Consider the following 22468-nt stretch of genomic DNA (forward strand, 5'->3'; position numbering starts at 1 on the left):
ACCTACATCAATGAAACTGCAAATCCGTTGGAGTACTAAAAATTATCATATTCGATATAAAATTACTTTCTAATAGTAGCAATAAATTAAAAAATATCACTTCTTCCTTCTTATCACTAATCAGTATGTATTTTCCCTCTACCTCCTTTTCTACTTTCTTATTACTCAGCATTAAAGAGATTAATATTGGTTAATCACTTTCCTCTCCCAAATCCAAAATACATTTTTAAATAATAAAATTAATGAAATGACTACAAGTTGTATGATGATGGTGGTGCTTTAAAAGATAAGATTGAATGTTGTACAGAGTTAAGACCAATTACTTCTAAGACATAGTAGAGTCCACTGTTAGTCACTTCTGTTATTTCTCTCTTTATGCTCTCACTAGCTATACCAGTATTTACTTTTCAAGAGGTTCAATAGAGCATAAATCACTGCTTCATAGACTAGGTATTTGGAAGTGAGAGAAAAGGGCCTACTTATTTAAGGTAAGTTTATTTTATTATAAATACCTATCCATAAATTAAGTTCTTCATAATAATTAAATGTACACAAATCAATTATTTATTTTAAAAAAATCTAAATCTATAACAAAATACTCTGAAGATCCTGAATTTCAGTAAAGGGACAGCTAGCTGGCACAGTTGATAGAATATGAGACCTGGAGTCAAAGAATACTCATCTTCGTGAGTTCAAATCAGACCTCAGACACTTACTAGCCATGTGACCTGTGCAAATCATTTAACCCTGCTTGACTCAGTTCTTCATCTATAAAATGAGCTGGAAAGGGAAATGGTAAACCACTCAAGTGTCTTTGCCAAGGAAACCTCAAATGGGGTCATGAAGAGTTGCACATGACTGAAGAACAGCAACAACAATCTCAAAAAAACAAGTTTTATGAACAGACAGTGTGAGGCAGTGGAATGAAAAATAGATTTGGAGTTAGAAGACCTGTGTTCAAATCTTAGTTCAGAGAATTCCTAGGAGAGTGAGGTATATGAGAGTATTGATTGGTTTACTCACGTCCATATCACTTAAAGTTGGTGAAAAGATGGGCAATTTGTGTCATAGACTGTAGACAAAGCATTGAAATGTCCTTCAAACTGCAATGATGCCATGCAGTAATAATGTTTGGATAGATTGAGTAGTTTGGCCTCATTCCAGGGGTTATCATTAAAGGATCAAACGAGTTATAATAATATTCATTCAGGAGTGTGGAACAAGTATGCCATTTTAGTCCATCCCTGAAGAACTGTTGGAGAGAGGTAGATACTAAATAGGGGCATCATTTGTATGGCACAGTAGAAAGAGTATCAGACCTAAAGTCAGGAAGACTCATCTTCCTGAGTTCAAACCTGGCCTCAGACACTTACTAGCAAGATGACCCTTTTTGCCTTAGTTTCCTCATATGTAAAATGATCTGGAGAAGGAAATGGGGAACCATTCCAGTACTTTTGCCAAGAAAAACCCAAATTTGCTCAGAAAGACAATGCTGAAAACAACTGAACAACAACAAAGCTATTTAATAGAGTTCAAAATCCGAAGATGTCCCCATGAAAGGTCTGCTCTTTCTTCAAGTTCTCCCAGGTCTTGTGCATCCACAGCAAGTATAATATAATCTGATGTTTCAATACCAAAACTTTTCCAGTACACTAAATTTGCTTCAACCACAAAGAAGCCAGGACTTAGAGAAAATGTAAACATAGAGTTAGGTAGCAAGCTCCAAGTATGTCTAAATGTTTGTATTTTTCCTTATTGGGAGCTCAGAACAATTGTGACTGGACTTTCTGCCTAGAACAAATCCCCTATAGTAGAAGGAGAGGAAGCCACTTGCATCTTGAAGAACATTATATTGCCCTCCAGGCTCAAAACAATCTAATTACTATAACAGGTTGTTACACTTCCTTGTTACCCTGGACAAGTCAGCTAACTTCAATTTAATCATATCTATAAAACAAAGGATTCAGGGTAGATTATCTCTAGGGTCATGTACAATCCTTTTGCCCCCTTTGTCATGCTCTCTCTCAAGTACAGATAAATCTAAAGTCCTATGTTGTCTGAGTTTCTTATGGGGTAGATTATTTTAAGGACTCTTGGAGCCCTAAAATTCTATATACTTCAAAGAATATCCAAATAAGTAATATTTTACAAAAGAATTTGGATAATTGTATGGAGTTCATGGTAATAATATTTGTGTTGGTACAGGTATGTCTATTATTGAAAGTTCCAAAGCTTTTATGAACCCCAAATCAACCACCTGGTTTTTTGACCATTTTTTGTCAGTTCCTTTTCATCTTGGTCAGAGAAAGACATTCTTTAAGAGGCAATTACTACATCTTTTGTCTTCAGCCAGAAAGTAACATTTTGGGAAAAGAGTTCTCCCCCACCCCATGGGATCTGAGAGTAAGCCATTCAATGGGATTATAGTAGTATGTATAAAAATAAACCATGTAATAATTTTTCCACTCTAAAGAATACTTTGAATTTGCTTACAGTGTGTACTATAATTTGGCTAAAGCAATACATTTTAAATTTGGCTAGACTCTGAGAAAATAAAGGCAAATTGAAAGAACAAGTTTAAGACATTTAAATACTAAGAAGGATTAGAATGATAGCACTGAAAATATTAAATAGGAACATTTTCTGCTTTTTTTAGGTCATATCTATAAAAGTGTTGCTCTTTTGGGCAATGCCTATTCATACTTAAAGTTAAAGCACAAAAGACCATCAAATGCATATTAAGATTGTTTAATGATCAGAAAATCCAACATTTTCTAGTAATTTTCATGTTTTTTATAAAATTACTATATTAAAATTTGTTCTGGAATGGATGTGTGATTTCATCTGGGCTGGAAACTCCTGGCTTGTAAACTCATTCTATCAACTGAGACGGCAACTTCTCAGAAAATTTTAGTCTCAGAAAGTTGCCTGGGAATAGACAAGTGAATTCCATGGGATCACAGGGTCACAGATCAAGTGGGGTAAGGAAGTTAATCTTGAAACCTTCTTAACTCAAAGGTTGGCCCTTTATCTTCTGCGTCATGCTGAATTTCCCTGGTCTGAATACAATAATATAATCAGTATATTTGGTCCCATTTCCTGTCCATACTAGATTCTTTAGGCTGGTCCCTTGGACCTCACCTAGCACTTCATTTCTCAACTCCCAAGAATGTTTTTATGCATTATTTTATATTATAGTTCTCCTTATTGCTATATTACCTTCCTTGTAGATTATAAATAATATATATATGTATAGGTATTGTATGTCACAAATTAACTTTGTATCTCCCCAGGACTTCCTACAGGGACCTGCACATAGTAGGTGCTTAATTAGCGCTTGTGTTGATGGAGGAGTTTGAACCGATTTCTTGTGGTAGTACCTTTCTGGACATATTTATCATGGCTTTTAGGAATACAATTAAACTTACAATATTAATTTTTTGCTATATCATATCAGTGCACATATGGATTTTACTGTTGATTTTCTTCATGTGGAATTCAGAAGTTCAATTTTTTAGAGTATATTTCTCTCTCATTTTTAGAGTGGCTTTGTTTTGTATGTGATTCATTTTGTAAGAATCTGAAAAGGTTTGCATGTAGCATATCTAAACAACTTTAACAAAAAGGTCCTTATGCTGTACAGTGTTCAGTTAAAGTCCTATATTTTATATCTCGAAGACTTTCTGCCCAAGAACCATGCTGAGCTTGGCAAATCTCCCAATAAGGTTACAGCTTGATCCCTCCATATATACATATGTTTCAAAATCATCCTCATAGGTTTTTTTTTATATCTTCAAGATAATAGAAACATAGAATGAGAGATCTCTAAAAGATTTTTGAGATCACCTCCAACCCCTTTATTTTATATAGACAGAAACTGAGGCCTGAAGGAGTTAAGCGATTTAGTAACAAGAAAATTTGTTACAGTGGAGTAGAAAGAGAATTAGCTTTCTAATCTTGGTTTTGGCACTCTCACACTGTATGTCTATGGTTATCGTTTAACTTCTTTCGACCTCAGTTTCCTCATTTGTAAAAGCAGATTTTTAGACTAGATGACTGCTAAGGTTCCTTTTACCTCTTAAATCTATGATCCTATGATTCTAAGTCAGTGGTGGAATCAGACAAAATCTAGTTCTCCAGGATCCCATTGCACATAGAATTGGCCACATAATATTTCCTCTTACCTTAATAAATTCATTAGATTTATTCATCACTTGGGCTATTTTCTCCTTCACCTGCAGGTCTATGTGACAGCATTCCTTTCCATCTTGTCTCCTGGGCTTAGTTTTCTTCCAGTGTCTACCTCTTACTTGGAGATCAAAAGAGTAACTTGAACCTGGGGTGGCCTTATTTGTGGGACATAAGACATAAGGCAATGTATACAGTATGTGTAGTAGTAAGGAGACTTAGATCTCATCTTGGCTATGGTATCCTGGGCAAGTTCCTTCTCTTCTCTGAGGCCCATCTGCAAGATGGAGATAATAATACTTACACTATGGATCTCACATGGGTGCTGGGAAGAAAATATTCTCTTGACTTTAAGAGATTATTGAAACATGAGGTCTTCTTGTTATTATGTGTGGCACAATCATACTTGGGGGAAATTGTCAAGGATCTGGCAAAGCGAAATCAAGAAAATGCCATGTAATCTGCTAAGATGTCCATGATACAATTTGAATCTTCATAATAGTACCACTGTTCTTCTTCCGATTCACCCTGATGAAATATACTGCCAAAGGCATCATATCCCTCTCGTGAAGGTATCCCTTGTGAATACATCAAGGGAAAAAATAAACTATTTTGCTACATCAATCTGTTTTTTTTCAAGCCCCAAGAATTCAAGAAAGTGTATTATTTACACATGAGAGGATCTATTCCAAGTCTGCATACATCTGGCATAGCTCATATTTTTACTTAATTTAAATGAATAAGTGGTATAATGAATGCCTTTCATTTAATTGCTCTATATTGGTAAGCTTCTGCCCTAAATTGAGGAATATGTTTTGCATGAATATGACTCTCATTAAGGCATGTTTTTTTGTTGTTTCCCACCCTCTGCAACAAAGATTTAGAAGATCCAGGTAACAATCTATTTTTCACTGTTCATCTTCTAAACATGTAACTGTAATTTATACAATAAAAATAGGGATCAATGAAGTCAATCAGTCAGTCAACAAGCATTAATTAATTGGCTATGTGCCAGGCACTATACTAAGCTCTAGGACTACAAATGCATGTAAAAAGAATTACAGTTCTTGTCCTCAGGGAGCTTACATTCTAGTAGGGGAAGACAATAAGTCAAATAAAAAAGGAAGCTGAAAAGAAAGTTGGAGTGGAGGGGAAGGATGAAACTACTACAATGAGAGTGCAGGATGAAAAGTTTCCTGGGCTGTTGAAGAGAAAGTCCTGAGTGTACCAAATGCATTAGCATATGTGTGTGTGTGTGTGTGTGTGTGTGTGTGTGTAGGGGATGTGGGGAAGAGTGAAATATTTAAAACCTTTTTTTTCCTGTTTCCAGCACTCAAGGCCCATCACATTGATGACACCATTATCAAAGCTGCTATTCCTCGTATGCATGTCACTTCTTTGCTTTCTATGAACTAGAGAGCAAGGTTCATGCTGGCATTCTAGTCCCTCAATAATTTACCACTGATTTACCTTTCCATACTTATCTCATATTCTTACCCTCACATATACTACATTGCAATCAAATAAGGCTATTTGCTGTTCTCTGTTTTGCTTGTATACCTTTGCTGACTCTGTTTCCTGTACTTTCAGGCTTTTAATTCTCAAGTCTTGTGAAATCCTGTAACTTCTTTAAAACTCAGCTCAAATGGTACTTCCTGTTTCTTTTTTAAAATTTTAATATCGTTTCCTTGTTTATTCCTTTTTATTTTTTGAATATTTACTTTTCCTTTGTCAGATTGCTTTTTTTAAAATTCACAATACAATTTTTTTGTTTGTTTGTTTTTTTGGGGCAATCTGGTTACGTGACTTGCCCAAGGTCACAGAGGTAGTAAGTGTCAAGTTCCTGAGACCGATTGAACTCAGGTCTTTCTGAACCCAGAGCCAGTGCTTTATCCACTGCACCACCCAGTTACCCCTTCCTCCCTGTTTCTAATGAATGTCCCTCATCCCTCCTCTACCCCTTCTCACTTAGTAATTTCTACCTCTTGAGGAATTTATCATGCATAGTTTTCTGGGTTTGTATCTTACTCTTCAGTTAGATTGAAGGCTTCCAGAAAGAGCTGACGTTTAATTTTTCTGAACCACTATCCTCTGGAAAGAAAGTCGTACATTTTGTTTCCTGCAGAAGGGTTCTCTTGCTTTGTTCAAGTAAACTTGTTCAAATTTGGCCTGTGAGGCTTACTGGCTATGAGAATAATGTCTCAGTGTGCCAGGTAACACTCTTCAGACTCTAAGTGGAAAAACTGTATTGGTAAAAGGAAATTCTCATACCAGTGAAAACACAAGTCCTCTTAAAAAAAAAAGTTTATATACCATTTAAATATATATCTAAGTGACTCAGTGGATAGAATGTGGGGCCTAGAGTTCAGAAGACCTGAGTTCAAATCTTTCCTAGAGCAAGTAACAACCTCTGTTTGCCTCTACATCCTTAAATATAAAATGGAGATAATAATAGCACCTACCTTCCACTGTGATTGTAAGATTAAATGAGATCATATTTGTCATGTGTTTTGAACAGTACTTGGTGCATAGTAAATGCTATATAAATGCTACCTGTTATAGCTATGCAGTACCTAGGTGTTTAGTAGATAGAGGGCTAGAATTGGTGTCAGGCTACTTATGTCCCAGGACCAAATGAGATAATATTTGGAAAGATCTGAGCATAAAGTTTGGCATATAGTAGATACTATATAAATACTAGCCAATTACTACTACTACTACTACTACTACTACTACTACTACTGTTATCACCACCACCACCACCACCACCACCACCATTATTATGTATTAGAAAACATGGGTGGAGGGGCAGCTAGGTGGTGCAGTGGATAGAGCACTGGCCCTGGAGTCAGGAGTACCTGAGTTCAAATCCGATCTCAGACACTTAACACTTACTAGCTGTGTGACCTTGGGCAAGTCACTTAACCCCAATTGCCTCACTAAAAAAAAAAAAAAAAGAAAGAAAGAAAACATGGATGGAGATAGCTACGTTGCCTAGTGGGTAAAGTGCTGCGCTTGGAGTCGGGAGAACATGCATTCAAACCTAGATTCAGACACTTACTAGCTGTATGACCCTGGGAAAGTCACTTAACCTCAGTTTGCCTCAGTTTCCTCATCTGTAAAATGGGGACTCTGGAGAAGGAAATGGCAAACTACTCTACTATCTTTGCCAAGAAAATCCATAAAAATGAGATCACAAAGTTGGATACAAGTAATATGACTTAAGAAAAACAAAAAATTAGAAAACATATACTCTCGGTGCTAAAGCCATCTGTCTAAGGATATAACTTGCAAAGAGGTTCATTAATAGAGGGAATCTCCTTATTTGAGAGTCCTCCACACCAAGAGGTCCATTCCTTATTCTATGTGTAGAAATAAAGTGACTTATCCAGGGTTATCTAGGCAGTATGTCTCAGAAGCAGGACTTGAAACTGGATCTTCCTGTTTCCAAGGCCAACTGAACATGTACATATAAATTACTGCAACAAAATGAACTGAAATCAATGCCCTAATGGTTTGAATCAGCACCTAATTATAGAAAATACTCAATACCTATTTGTTAAAGAAATTAATGAGTCCCTGAAATCATGAAAGTTAGAAAAAAACATTTTGGTTCACATTTCCAGTTTTCCAATGACAAATGTTTTAAAGAATAGTATAGTTTGTAAATAGTCAAGTACAAAATTTTATAAATATAACAGAAATTCCAGTTTTTCTATTTATTTATAATATAATAAACTCCTTGAAGGCATGGTTGGTCTAATTTTTCACATTTATATCCTTAGTACATAGTACAATGGCTAGCATATAATTGATGGGTGATACATATTTATTGAATTAAAAAGGACTGAAAACACATGTTAGTATAAGTGTGAAATCCTGCATCACTCAATTCCTGTGCATAGATTTAGTATTCTCGTGTTCAGGAATAGCACTGGTGGGAAAAAAAAAACCAACCAAAAACAATGTAATCCAGCTTTTTCAGGGTCTATTGCTAAATGAACATTTGACTGATAAGCTGATTTTTGAAACTAATTAATAGTAGTTGTTAAGTACCTTGCACCTCATAGATGCTTAATAAATGTATGCTGAATTGAATTGATAAGTTTTATAAAAATGAATGTCAATAATTAGATAAATTCCCCCCCCAAAAAGGGGGACAGCTAGGTGGTACAGTGGATAGAGCACCGGCCCTGGATTCAGGAGGACCTGAATTCAAATTCGGCCTCAGACACTTAACACTTACTAGCTGTGTGACCCTAGGCAAGTCACTTAACCCCAATTGCCTCACCAAAAAAAAAATTGAAAAAAAAAAGATAAATTTCAAGGCTAACAAAATGGATGATGTCCCAATAAAGTTTGACTTATAGAGGTATTAGAGTTGACTTACAGTGGTATAAAGTATTGACTTATAGAGGAAAAGCTTTACAAAGGGATCTTAACTCAGACTTACCTGCTCATCTTATTCACCTAACTTAGGAGCTGGACAAACCCATGTTCTGGAAATGGTTGCTATTTCTTACATTTTTAAATTAGACTGCATTAAGTGGCCACCTGGGTAATGTGTCAGTGCCCACCTGCTGTCATACCCAGCTTCACAAAATGTACTGAAGTAGATGCCTAAAATAGTTGGGAGCTAGAGTTTACCTTGGCCCAGAAAGAGAAATAGAAAAAAAAAGGTTTAGAAACGAAAAGCCCTAAGTCTTGCAATACATGATTCATGGTCAGAAAATTAGCTTTCCCTTCGAGAACTGTTATTAACATCTTCCACTGTTCTTTAGATAGTAGATTCAAAGGGCTATTACTTCTGAAAAAAATATTCAGCCTATTCACTTTAGGAACAATGGTATTTAAACTGAGTAGACCAATGTACAGATTTTTAGAAGGTGCGATCTAATGAAGAGGGATGCATTTTAAGGAGGCTAATTCCAAGCACAAAATTTAGCTTGCCTATCTCAGTTCTTTAACCCTCCCACCCCCCCACACACATGCCTTGTGTTAAATGACCAACAAGTTGACACACTTATTGAAGGCACCAAACCACATCTAAAGTCACATTTTCACTACAAAGGCAATAAGAAGATATAAATAAGTTGTATCAAAAGAAAAAAAGATGGTCCAAATTTTCTCCTTGGAAAGTTGAAAGATTACTTAAGGCAACAAAAATCATAATTTCATGCAACATTTAGTCATCTTGCCTCTAAAAACTCATGGTGAGGTTTCCCACTAATTGCATTACATTTAGCCAATTAATTGTACATCAGACTACATCGTCATTTGGATGCAGATTGTAGAGGGCCTTAATACATGTCAGAGTAAGGAGTCTATATTTTATTCTCATGGCGAAAGGGAGCCACTGAATGTTTTTGAACAAGAGGAGTGCCATGGTCAGCCTTGTACACTAGAAATATTATTTTGATAGCTGTGTGAAGAATGAATTGGGGAGGGTTCAATGGAATGAGGTATGGTCAATTATCAGGCCACTGTAGCAGCCCAGGTCAGACACAGTGACGGCTGGAACTAGGGTAGTGGTCATATGAGTAGAGAAGGAGCCAGATGAGGGAGCTGTCGAATAAACATTATTTGACAAATGATTTTGGATATGGAGGGAAGGGAGATAAAAGAATCAAGGAGTGATCTACTGGTAGAAAAAAAAATCCCTTCATGCTTTATTAGACAGGTTTTTTTGTTTGTTTTGTTATGTTTTTGGTTCTGTGGCCAGAAAATCCATCACCGAAAGACAAATAACTTGGCCATGACCCCTTTTATACTTAAATAGGCTAGCCTTTCAAAGTGAGTCCCTAATGCATACTCAAAGTCTTCTCACCTGGTAGGACCCCCTAGAGCTCTTTTTCATTTGACATAGCCTTTGAAAAATCCACAATTACTTCCATACTACAGTGAAACATCAGAGGAAGACTTGAATGGAAGTCAAGTAAATCCTAATTTTAAATGTATTTTAATTTATATTAGAATCACTTGCCCATTTTTTCAAATCAACTATACTATGAAAATAAGTGTGCATATACACAGTTGCCACCAAGCAGTATGAAACAGCATGTTCAAATTGAATAACAATACTAATATCATCTGGATTTACCACTTTTAAATGAGACATAAAATGAACAAAACAGATACAGCAAACACTTACATGTAATTGATGCATTGAAATCTGTAAAGCAAAATAATCTGCAACAGTGCCTCTAATTTCTCAATGCACTCTTTTCCCCCCCATGGACATAATCAGTAAGTAGATCTTCAAGGTGTCTATTAATCAATGTCAGTTGTGACTGAGCAGAAGTTCTGATTGGTTGCTCAGGACTAGCCAGCCACTAAAGGACAATATAGACTCTTTGGAAAAAAACATTTTGGCTCTCCATCAAAATCACTATAACTAAAACAGAAAAACCACCTCCAAACAAATAAAAAAATTAAAAAAATAACCCTAAAGCTATAAATGAGTACATTTTGTATCTTTGTTGTAGTATAGCTAGTGAGCTTTAGCAAATATAATGGATATTGCTAGTTTCTAAAAATATACATGAAAGATAGAAAATTTACATTTGTAAAAAGCAATTCTTCCCCATCAAAATTTATTTATATGACAAACAATAATGTGAACAGTATATTTCATTTGAAATGTATATGTACATGTCTTTCTCTAACATTGTTTATCTTTTGACCTATAAATATATGTGTGTATACCTACAGGTATATAAATCTACATAGATCTCTTTCTCTCCCTCCCTCCCCCCACTCTTTTCTCTCTCTCTCTGTTTCTCTGTCTCTGTCTCTCTCATCAACTCTCTCTCTCTATGCCATTGTTTAAGTGCTGATGACCCTTATCACATTGATATTACCCAGAGGGGTCAAGCTAAAATCAACACCTAAGCTCAAAGGAAGAGAAATCAGCTAGGTGAAAGCAATGTGGTTTTTAACTGGTATATTTGTTATTTTTCCAGGTGCTCATGTCTCTACTGCAGCTAGCAAACAGGTGTTAATGTCTCTACTTCAGCTAGCTAACAGGTGTTAATGTTTCTACTTGTTAACTGGGTGCTAGGGCTCAGGCTTCAGCTCCCAGGCAGGTGTAAAATGTTTCTGTTGAATTTAGGTACCTAGTAACTAGAAACCCAAGTCCTGGGGAAGAAATTTGGAAGTAAAAACATTAACATTTACAAACTACACTGCAATTATTTTGTTTTTTTAATCTGTTCTTTGCTTAGGTGTTGATATTATTCACACCTTTCTGACTTACATAAAGTTACCTAATGCTTGGTCTGCAGCCATAATATATGGAATCTTTTACACACGCACATTACATATGTGAAAGAAAAGACATATTTCTCTCAGAAAAATGAAATAGTCAACAAAACACTGACTAATAAATCAATCAATTAATTAGTAATAGCTTTGTTATTGTTGTTTGGTCATTTTCAGTTGTGCCTGATTCTTTGTAATGCCATTTGAAGTTTTCTTGGCAAAGATACTGGAGAAGTTTGCCATTTTCTTCTCCGGTTCATTTTAAAGATGAGGAAGTTGAGGCAAACTGGGTCAAGTGACTTGTCCAGGGTCATACAGCTAGTAAGTGTCTGAGGTCATATTTGAACTTAGGAAGGTGAGTTCCATTGTGCCACCTAGTTGGCATTTAAATAATGCTCGAAGGTTTACAAGGCATATACACATATGCACACATGTGTATACATACCTGTATATGCAATTCTGTTCTAAAAACCCTGTGAAATAGGTGCTATTATGATACAAATTTTATAGTTGAGGAAACTGAGGCAGACACAAGTTAAGTGACTTAGCCATGGTCACAGAGCTAGCAAATATTTATATCTAAATTTGAACTCGGGTCCTTCTGACAAGTCTAGCTTCTATCAATTAGCCCACCTAGCTGTTGCTTAGCAAGTCATGTTGCATGACTTGGGAGTTTTAGTGGACTGCAAACTTAGTACAACTTAGTATGATGTGACAGCTCAAAATAACATGCAATTTTAGGCTCCATTAATAGTGGCAGAGTTGCCAGAATAAGGGAGATGTTTTTGTTTGTTCTTTCCAGAGAAATCTGAATCCAGTGGCAAGATATATATCAGGACGAGTGGAGATAGCCTCAGAGAGTTTTTAAGGCAATTGTAGTTAAGTGACTTGGCCAGAGTCACATAGCTAGTGTCTGAGGTGAGATATGAACTCAGGTCCTCCCAACTTCAAGGTCAGTGAGCCACTTAGGTGCCCAAGGAAGGTGATAGTATCACCTGTCCACTCTGCCCTCATCAGAGCACATCTGGAATATTGTCTTTAGTTCTGGATATCATATTTTGGGAATGACATTCACAAACTGGGTTACATACCGAGAAGGACAATCCAAAGAGAGAGACAGGAGTGCAAACCATGCTTTTTCTGAAAGAATGGAGACTAGTTAGCTGAGAAAAGATAAGACTGGGAAGGGGAGGTACAGAAGGCAACTGTTTTCAACTATTTCAAGGGACATTCTGTGGGAAAAGAGAGGTATTCTATTTGGCATTAGATGGCTGAACTATGACCAATGAGTAGAAATTGCAGGGTAGATTTGACTTTAGTGCAAGGAAAATGCTTCAAAAAATTACATCTGTCCATCACCAGAATGGGTTGTCTCAGATCTTCAAAGGGAAACCTTATGACCAAATGTTGGGAATGTGTGAGAGAGGATCAGAGATACTGTTTGGACTACATGGTGTCTGAGGTTCTTTCCAACTTTGAGAGTTTCTTAATGATGTGTCTCACATATTTTTATCACTCATTTGATTTCTCAAATGTCAACCAGATTATGATGAAAGCCGAGCTCAATAGAATCAACTTTGCATATCCCCTCTTTATTTTCCCCAATCCTTATAGGCCTAAATACTTCAGAAATGCCCTTCTTTATAAACATGGCTTGACAGATGCAAATGTGTTTGGGAAAAAAAATACACAAAGAAAGTGAGTTCTTAAAATCTGGTCATTTGCCTTAATCACTCAAGAACATATGGGTCTAACAGCCAGATGGAGAGGAAGATACCTCTAGTGTGCAGTGGAGTCCTTTAAAACAAAGTAGTGAATTAATTATAAGTAAATGTAAGTTTTCTATAAGTAGATGTAATGCCTGTCTTTTGAAAGAAGCATTGTAAAATGTGCTAAGTACAGTCTGTATTTGAATCTTCCAAATGTTTTAATTAAAAAATCCCTGAAGCTATATTAATACCACTTATATAGTGGAAAGAATGGACTGTTTACTACCAGCACAATTTATAAAAAAGTCATTTTCTAAATTTGGAACAGATGAGGTATTTTAGTTTTATTGCTATGTATTGAATCTCTCTTAATAAAGGCACAGTTGCTGGGTAAGAAGATACCATTAAATCCAGTACTAGAGTATCCTCCTTTTAATGTAGTGTTTGATGTAAAAAAAAAAATGTTCCTTGAGTGGGCATAGAAGATGCAGAGAAAGGACCAGCATCGACAAGCTGCCAACCTATAACTTTTTTTGTGTTGGCCGGGGGGGAGTGATTTTTACTAAGGAGAATACCAGTAAAAGTTTTTTGCTCAACAATTAATAAGTATTTTTATGCTACATTCTGTAGTAGAAGCAAAACAAATTGGGTCTTTGCCCTGATGAAACTTATGGTCTAGGGGGCAGTTAGGTGGCACAGTGGATATAGCACTGGCCCTGGATTCAGGAGGGCCCGAGTTCAAATCCAGCCTCAGACACTTGACACTTACTATCTGTGTGACTCTGAGCAAGTCACTTAAGCCTCATTGTTGCACACCTTCCCTCTCCCCTCCCAAAAAGAAACAAAAAAACCCAACAAAAAACAAACCAACAAAAAACAAACTTATGGTCTAGTTGTAGAATTCAGACTTAAACACATGTATTCTGTGGTCTTGACAATGAGATCAAAGAAGAGAATAAAGAGCATAGATTACAGTACCTTAGGAACTCTCTAGAAAGAACCATAAGATCTGCTGCAGAGTGAAGGAAGCATAATCATAATCAGAAGAACAATTTCCATGTTGACCACGGTAATATAAAGGAAGACAACACTTTGGAAATCTCATCAATGCATTGATGAATCATGACTTTGGAAGACTTAATGATGATGCATATCACCTTCCTTTTGACAAAGATTTACTTGACAAAGGGTTTAGAATTAAACATATTTTTAAAAGAATAATTTTGTGATAAACTTAGTCATAATAATTAATGATTATTAAGGAATAATAAAGTCATCATGATTTCAGCCATAATCAATATGTTAATTTGTTTTATAGGACTGTGTGTGTTTCAGGGGGTTTTGTTGGGTTGAAAGGAATCATTGGAAAGTGACAATGATGGAAAAAAGTCAATAATTTTAAAAAAGAGAGAGACATCCTCAAGGAGTCATAAATCAACAACCACCTATTGGACATTTCAATTTGGATGTCCCCTAGGCATGTCAAACACAAAATATCCAAAACAGAACTTGTTTCTGCCCCCCCCCCCAATCCACCTCTTCTCCCTTTCTGTCAAAAGCAGCACCATTTTTTAGGAACTAAGATTTTCAGTCTTGGTGTCAACAGTCATTTCTCACTCTCACCCATCCCACATAAATAATCAGTTGCCAAATATTGTCATTTCTACCTTCACAATATCTATCAAGATCCTAGTTCAGTAATGCATTGCCTCTGGACTAGACTATTGTAATAGCCTTCCAATTGGTCTCCCTACATTGTCTTATCCTACTGCACTCCAGTCCTTGATGTGGCTGCTAAAGTGATTTTCTCAAAGTTCATGTGCGACTGTTGCCCTGATATTCAATAAATTCCATTGTCTCCCTATCTCCAGAATCACCTGTAAACTCATTTACTTTGCACTAAAATTCTTTTCAACCTGGTCCCACCCTACCATTTTACCCTTATTACACACTGCTCAATCAATCAAGATTCATTAACTGAGTGCCTACTCTTTGCCAGTCACTTTGCTAGGTATTGAGGAAATAAAGGAAAAAAAAAAACATTAAATGGTTCCTGCTCAAGGAACTCACTTTTTACTGGTGGGAAATGGCATATATAAGTTAGGTGTATACTGAATAAACACAATATGCATACAAAGTTGGTAGAGAGAGAAGGCACTAGAAGAAGGGATTCTGAGAGGTTTTTGAAGAAGTTGGTTCTTGATCTAAGTCTTAAAGATAACTGGGAGATATGAAAAGTGGAAGTACAGAGGGTATGTATTCCTGGCATGGGAGATGACCAGTGCAAAGGCACAGTGAAGGGAAATAGAAGATGGAAGATGAGCATTATGTGTGAAAAAGAGAGAGAAATCCAATTTAATTAGAATGGGAAACAATAAAAGACACAAAACAAGAGGCTGGTGTAATCCATTTTTAGTAATCAATAAAAACAAAAGTTCTCTTGAGCTAGGAGATTATATGAGGAAAAGAGAAGAAAGAACATTGTATAGAAAAAGTGAGTATGAAAGATAAAACAAAGAATGAGTTTCACTGACAAAAATAGGAAGGGAAATCATTCAATGAAGTTGTTTAATATCATTGTCTACTACTTTACAAGGTAGTAACATTCTCACAATGACCTTCTTGGCATTATTGGAAGAAACACTAAACATCATTTCTTTGCTAAAACTGTCCCAGTTCAAAATGGAAATAGAAGCCCTAATGAGTAATTAACAACTAGTATTTTTTTGTAAAAAAACCATAATCTACAATAGACTATTAATTCTTCTAAGGTTTTGTGATTCCCTTTCATCAAAATTAGATATCCTTGAACACTGATGCCCTTTCAGGTTGTTTGATATTTAGCTTGTTTGTATTCATCTTGTACCTTTTCAAAGTGCTTTGTGTTATCTATAATTCGGACTCTTCAAAGATCATAGAATTTTATGATTCATCGTCATTATCCCAAGGAGAACACTGGTGTCCAAACTTGCATGCTTTTGTTCAAACATCTTGCCATAACAAGATCCAGCAATCATCAGTGTTGAGATAATCTTTTGTCATTTGCTCAACAGGACCGTGTTCTCATGCTTTATAAGGAGTGGATAGTCTCTTAGTTTTTATTACACAAAATATCAATTGTCTCCATGGTTGTTTTCTCATTAGAGCATCAACTTTTATCCAAAATGATGCTTTCTGATTGTTATAAGTACATCTCCACATTTTCTAAGAGTAATAGTATCAATAAGGTTAAAATAAATCTATAATAAATTTATTTAAAAAAAACTTTAAAAAGAAGAAAGAAGAATGGGAAAAAGACAAATAGAACAGTTTAGCTCATTTTTCCCTTTTCCCTAACCTTTTAATTAGGGTGGTATATTGCTTGTTTTGATTTTTCTTTGCTTTTAGAAATATAGAAACAAAATAAAATTTCAATATTTATATGATTTCTCTAAGTGCTCCTCTGTCATTTTTAAAGATGTTGTTTTAGATGACTTCAGTGAAATAAACTTTAGCATATAAGGACCTGTGACATCAGTACTCCTAATTTATCTATAGTCCTTAAAGCAAAAGAATGATATGATTCTGCTCTGTAATACAAATAATTTGTATGCAATGCAAGTGAACACTTTGCCTTGCATATTTATTATATAAATACAAAATACATGTGTGTGTATATATATGTATATATATACATACATACACATATTATATACATACATATATCTGCAGGAATAGCTGGCTCATGTCCACCACCTGATGTGCTACTTCACAGGTCTCTCAGCCAATTCTATTTCTGTGTTTGATTTATTGACATCAGAAAATTCCAGGGTGTTACTGAGTGAGAAGCCCTCTATCCATGGGAGTCCTTCAACCATCTGTAAGCAAAAACTCATAATGTAAATCTGTTTCTGGATCTTTTCTTCTAGAAACTGTCAAATATTGTGAGGGTCCATAAAAATGGGAAGGCACAGTACCTAGGAATTAATGTGACAAACTCTCTCTACTTGTATCACACAATGTCATGTATGTGTCTTTTTCAAGGAGTAGAATTTTTCACAAGAACAGGGTTAACAGAGTCCAAACCTTTCATTATACAGTGAGGTTGGGTCAAGACAGACATATGATTGTATATTAGAAAAAAAACGAAATGAAATTATCATCTTTTTTTAAACTGTCTTTCCTCTTTCCCTGCCATATTCCTGTCCTCTTTCCGTGTTCACTTTTATACCATGTACTGGGGCTGCATTGGAGGAAGATAAAGAGAGTAAGAAATTAATGACCACTCTACTTATTGGTTGAGAGGAGAAGACGAGTTAGGTCAGAAGATAGGAAGAGGTTTTGAAGCTTTTTCCACCAGTTTAGAAGTGGAAAAAAGTTAAAATCGGGGGGGGGCTGGAATCCATTACTATATTATATTTACAGTAGAATATAAAGTACTTGAACTTAGGAATGAGGTGCTTTTATTAACAGTTTCATGCTTGTCTTTTTATCTCCAGTATATGGGAGAGTGTCAGGCGCATAAAGGCTAGGCTTATAGAATTGAATTGCTTCCCAAAGCAAACAGTCATGATGTTATGTCTCATCAGGGTTTTCAACCCACTGGGGTTTATAACACCTTTTATATATTTAAACATAGTTGTAGATCTAACATGAGTAATAATATAACACGAGTAAGTCCTTTTCTTATATTTAAAATAGGATTCCTAACATCTGGACTAGATTGAAACATAAGTGTCACACTTGCCTCATAGATATAGAGCATGAAAGGACCTTAGAGGCCACCCAGCCCACCCTCCTCATTTTACAGATGAGGAAACTGAGGCTGAGAAAAGTGAAGTGAAGCTGAAGGTCACATAGGTAATATGTGGAAAATGTTGAACCATGGTCTTTGACTCTGGAATCAATGCCCTTTCCATTGCACCATTCAATGAGCATTTCCATCTATCTACTTATTCATTCATTTGTTTATTAATTTATTCATTCATTCTTTTATTTTTTAATCTATCTATTTAATTAATTAATAAATCCAGCTGAATGTTTGACTAACTTGGGCAAGTAAATGACTGGCAAAATGGTAAGTGCTTAATACTATAGGAAACAGAAAGCTGAAAGTTTTTTTGTTTTTGATTTTGTTTTTTTTGCAGGGCAATGAGGGTTCAGTGACTCAGACAGTTAGTAAGTGTCAAGTGTCTGATGCCAGATTTGAACTCAGGTCCTATTGAATCCAGGGCCGGTGCTTTATCTACTGTACCACCTAGCTGTCCCCAGATTTTTTGATTTTTAAAAATATAGTCACGAAGATCTAAAGTCCAACTAATTTGCCCCTTTTATAATAACTTAATTCCTTTTACTTTCTATAGGGAGAACCCAAACCCGTCTACTGTAGGTTGGTGATAAAGTATTATATCAGATAGCACTGCAAATCATACCTTGCCAAAAATTAATGTAAGCCTTCATAAAAGATAGGGAACTTGAATCATCCACTTCCCCCACCAAAAAAAGTTATTCTGTGATTTAGGTCGAGAGACAAATGTACTTTGTTAGTGTTATGCACCACTCCAAAATCTGGTTCCAAACTATCCTTCTACCCTTATGATACGTTTCTTCCCTTCACATACTCCATGTTCTGGCCAAAGCAGCCTTCTCTCTCCACACAGGCTGGTCTGTACACACAGGACACACTCTTTTTTTTCATATCTTGCAGTCCCTAGTAACCTTCAAAACTCAGCTAGTGAGCCCCAAGAGTAATTTTCTGATGCACCTAGCTCCTTGAGCCTTTCTAAAAGTTACCTGTATTTATTTCATATATACATAGGAACTTGAGGGCAGGGGCAATTGTATTTTTGTCTCTGGATACTCAGTATATAGGGCAGTGCTTGGTACATGGTAGATGCTTAATAAATGTTTGTGTGCTTGATGTACTCTCAGTAAATGTTTTTCTCTTCCTCTCATTCTTGATGATTTTAGAATGGAGTTTCTCTAGGTCAAATAAGGGGAAAAAGAGGTCAAGAGAAAGAAAATTTTATAAGAAATATATGAGAAATAGAAATGTATAAGACATGGAAAATATGTAACTTAAGGTTTGTTCTCCAAGTCAACTAAACAGGTACTTTAATATATAATTAGCTGAATTATCCATGATGAGGAGATCATAGGCTCTTAGATTTAGAGCTAGAAGGGCATTTTGGGTTCATCTAGTCCTATGCTTTCATTTTACATTTAAGGGAACCAAGGCCCAGAAAAGTAAATGTGCATTTCATACAGGTAGTAAATAGTGAAGCTATGATTAGAAACACATTTTCTGATGGGTAAAATACAGTGTTCTTTCCCACCATATCACAAGATTATCACTGAAAGACAAGACAAAGAGAATGTTTATGTTTGCTTTTATCTATAGCTAAAGGTATACAGTTGAGTGAGGACATTATCTATTTCATGTCCATTGTATTGAGAGAAGATTTCCTTGTTTAGGACTTGCTGTGCTAATGTTATTTTGAGATGTTTCATGGGGTGGGGATTTGAAAGCAAAAGAGGTAAATTATTCACAATCTTTTCTCTGATAGCTGGCCCTTTGGGATAGACATGAATCTAGTCGAAAGAAGAAAAAGGAAAATTCCAGAAGGCTTATTTAATGTATTGGACAGTAGTCACCAAGACATTTTCATGAAGCCATCTAGTGAATGCGGTACGTAATTTATGGGCACAAGGCAGGAAATTAAATTCTTGGGAAGCTGCCACATAATGTATATTAACATTACATGTTACGTCTTCTTCCACATAGCGCAGAACATTCAACATTCCCAGTCTGTGACAATTTATGGGCTACTTTAAGCAACGCAGATGAAATGAATGTTGGAGAATGAAAAGTTCTTGAAATAGCCCACAAAGAACCGAGGAGAGCATCTGTGATATTACTATCCTCATTTTATAACTGTTTCAGGAGTTATCTTGGAAGACAATGGGATGCAATAAAAAGATAAGAAAAAGAAAGAACATGAAAAAGATTAATATTTTGTTATTGGGGCAAAGGGTGATTTTGCGGAATCAAGAATTATGTTTACTTTGATCCTTCATGTTTTCACAACTATGATTATTTAGTGTGTGTGAAACATTTTAATTGCTATTTTCCCTTTACCTATCCTCTGGTCCCATCAGTGTTTTTTGGTCAATATATCAAACTATTTTTTTGTCAGTTGCAATTATCCTCTAATAGGAAGTTATATTACAAGATCAAAACTGACTTTTGGCACTCTACAAATCCATCCATAAAACTGAAATTGATTTGTATTCTGATTATAAAAGACATACCTTAAATTCCACAGCCAAAGAGTCTTTTGGGAGATATTGGGAAAGTCCTCTCTGGCAGAAAAATGATGTTTCTCCATCCTTCCTGTATCTTGCTCCTTCAGAGATTTCAAGTACACTTTCCTCTGGCTTTCATCCAGATCAAATGAGATAACATATGGAAAGTACTCTATAAGCCTTCAAGTGCTATATCAATGTTATTATTATTATCATCATTACTTCTATCAAGGATAATAATAGTCCCACTCTCCCTATCGCATAAATAAAGAATCCTGAACTAGGATGAGGGAGGACTTCACCTCAAGTCTGCGAATTTATTTATAAAGACATTGATAACTATTTCAATATAATTTGTTGCCTTTTTAGTCTTATGTATTTTATTTTTGCAATTGATAATAGCTAGCTTGCATTTCTATAGTTCTTTAAGGTTTGAAAATTACTTTAGAAAGTTTATCTCATTTGACCTTCACAACAACCCTGGGAGGTAGATACCATTATTACCTTCATTTCATACATGAAGAGACTGAAGGAGAGGTTAAGTGACTTAACCAGGGTCACATAGCTAGGAAGTCTGGCAGGATTTTAACTCATGTCTTTCTGACTCCAAATTTAGCATTTTATTCACAGTGCTGCCTAGCTGCCTCAAGCATTAAAAAGATTATTCTGAGAAGGGGTCCATATGTTTGCCAAATTGAGCACATGCCATTAAAAGGTTAAGAACTCTTCCTTTATGGCAATACAGGGCATACCAAAAAAGAAGGGAGAGTTTGAGTGTCTGAAGAACTTGTCTAGCCTTTTTATTGATTATAGTTTTTAAATCTGAAAGGGCTATTTCTTGTTGTTGTTCAGTTGTTTTTTGTCGTGTCTGACTCTTTGTGACCTGATTTGGGGTTTTCATGGCAAAGATATTTGAGTGGTTTGACATTTCCATCTCCACCTCATTTTACAGATGAGGAAGCTAACTGAGACAAATAGGGTTAAGTGACTGTAATAATCCCTCATCTTATAGAAAAAGGAAACTGAGGACCAGAGGAATGAAATAAATTGTCCAAGGTCATTCTCGTAGTAAACACAACAAGAATTTGAACCCAGGTCCTCTTACTCAAAATAGAGTGATTTTTTCATATACCATAGACCCAAATTTCATATGTAGACTTAAAACTTGTATTTTTCAACCTTTGATGAGAGGCTAACATATAAATTGACTTCTCTGCCATCATGTCTCCTTTGTGAAATGCATGTAGCACAAAATATAAGATACTATTTCCTGGTAGTAAGAAAAATGGCAGTTTTTAATCCAGGTTCATTATGGGTATTGCCAAAATATTTTTGTTACTTAAAATTAGGTTTTTTAAAAAAGAGATATATTTTTGTTTTTACATTGCCTAGAGTTCCTCTTGCATATTATTTCCTTCTCTCTCTGAAAATTATCTTTAATAATGAAGAATATCTTAAAAGGAAAAAAAAGAGAAAAAGAGAAAAAAGTGGCAAAATATTAGTATGTCAAAAATGGACATATTTATTTCTAACATATCATTTCTAAAACATTACTTATAATTCTACTTCCTATATTGAACATCTCCCAGGACACAGATTCTAACAATATAGCAGAAGCCACTATCTACATGTTGATATGACTTCCTTTATTCAAGGCCCAAATCAAGTGCTATCTCCTCCACAAAGTGTTCACCAACATTGCCAGCACATCTCTGCTTTCCAATTCCTCCCAGATGAAAGAGATCTCTCTTTAAATTTCTCGGAACCAAGATTTTTTTCTTTTTCTTTTGCATTTCTCCCACTCTTCCCTCTATCAAAGTTATGATGAAAATCAATAGGAATAAATGAAAAGTCTTCCACTTGGGTTCAATCAATAATCTTTTAAATATAGAGTGAGGCTCTAGAGAGCAATTTGGAACTAAGCCCAAAGGGCACTCAAACTATGCATACACTTTGATCCAACAATACCACTACTATATCTGTATTCCAAAGAGATCATTAAAGAGAGGGAAGGACCTACATGTACA

The 22468-nt window shown here is 35.5% G+C and overlaps 1 protein-coding gene across 1 annotated transcript in view; it reads right to left on the reverse strand.

Annotated features, from left to right (window-relative positions):
• The window catches only part of PTPRD (protein tyrosine phosphatase receptor type D), a 2680207-nt gene that overhangs the window by 695827 nt on the left and 1961912 nt on the right, over positions 1-22468 (reverse strand).

The sequence above is a fragment of the Dromiciops gliroides genome, chromosome 1, assembly GCF_019393635.1.
Source record: "Dromiciops gliroides isolate mDroGli1 chromosome 1, mDroGli1.pri, whole genome shotgun sequence".
Lineage (NCBI taxonomy): Eukaryota > Metazoa > Chordata > Mammalia > Microbiotheria > Microbiotheriidae > Dromiciops > Dromiciops gliroides.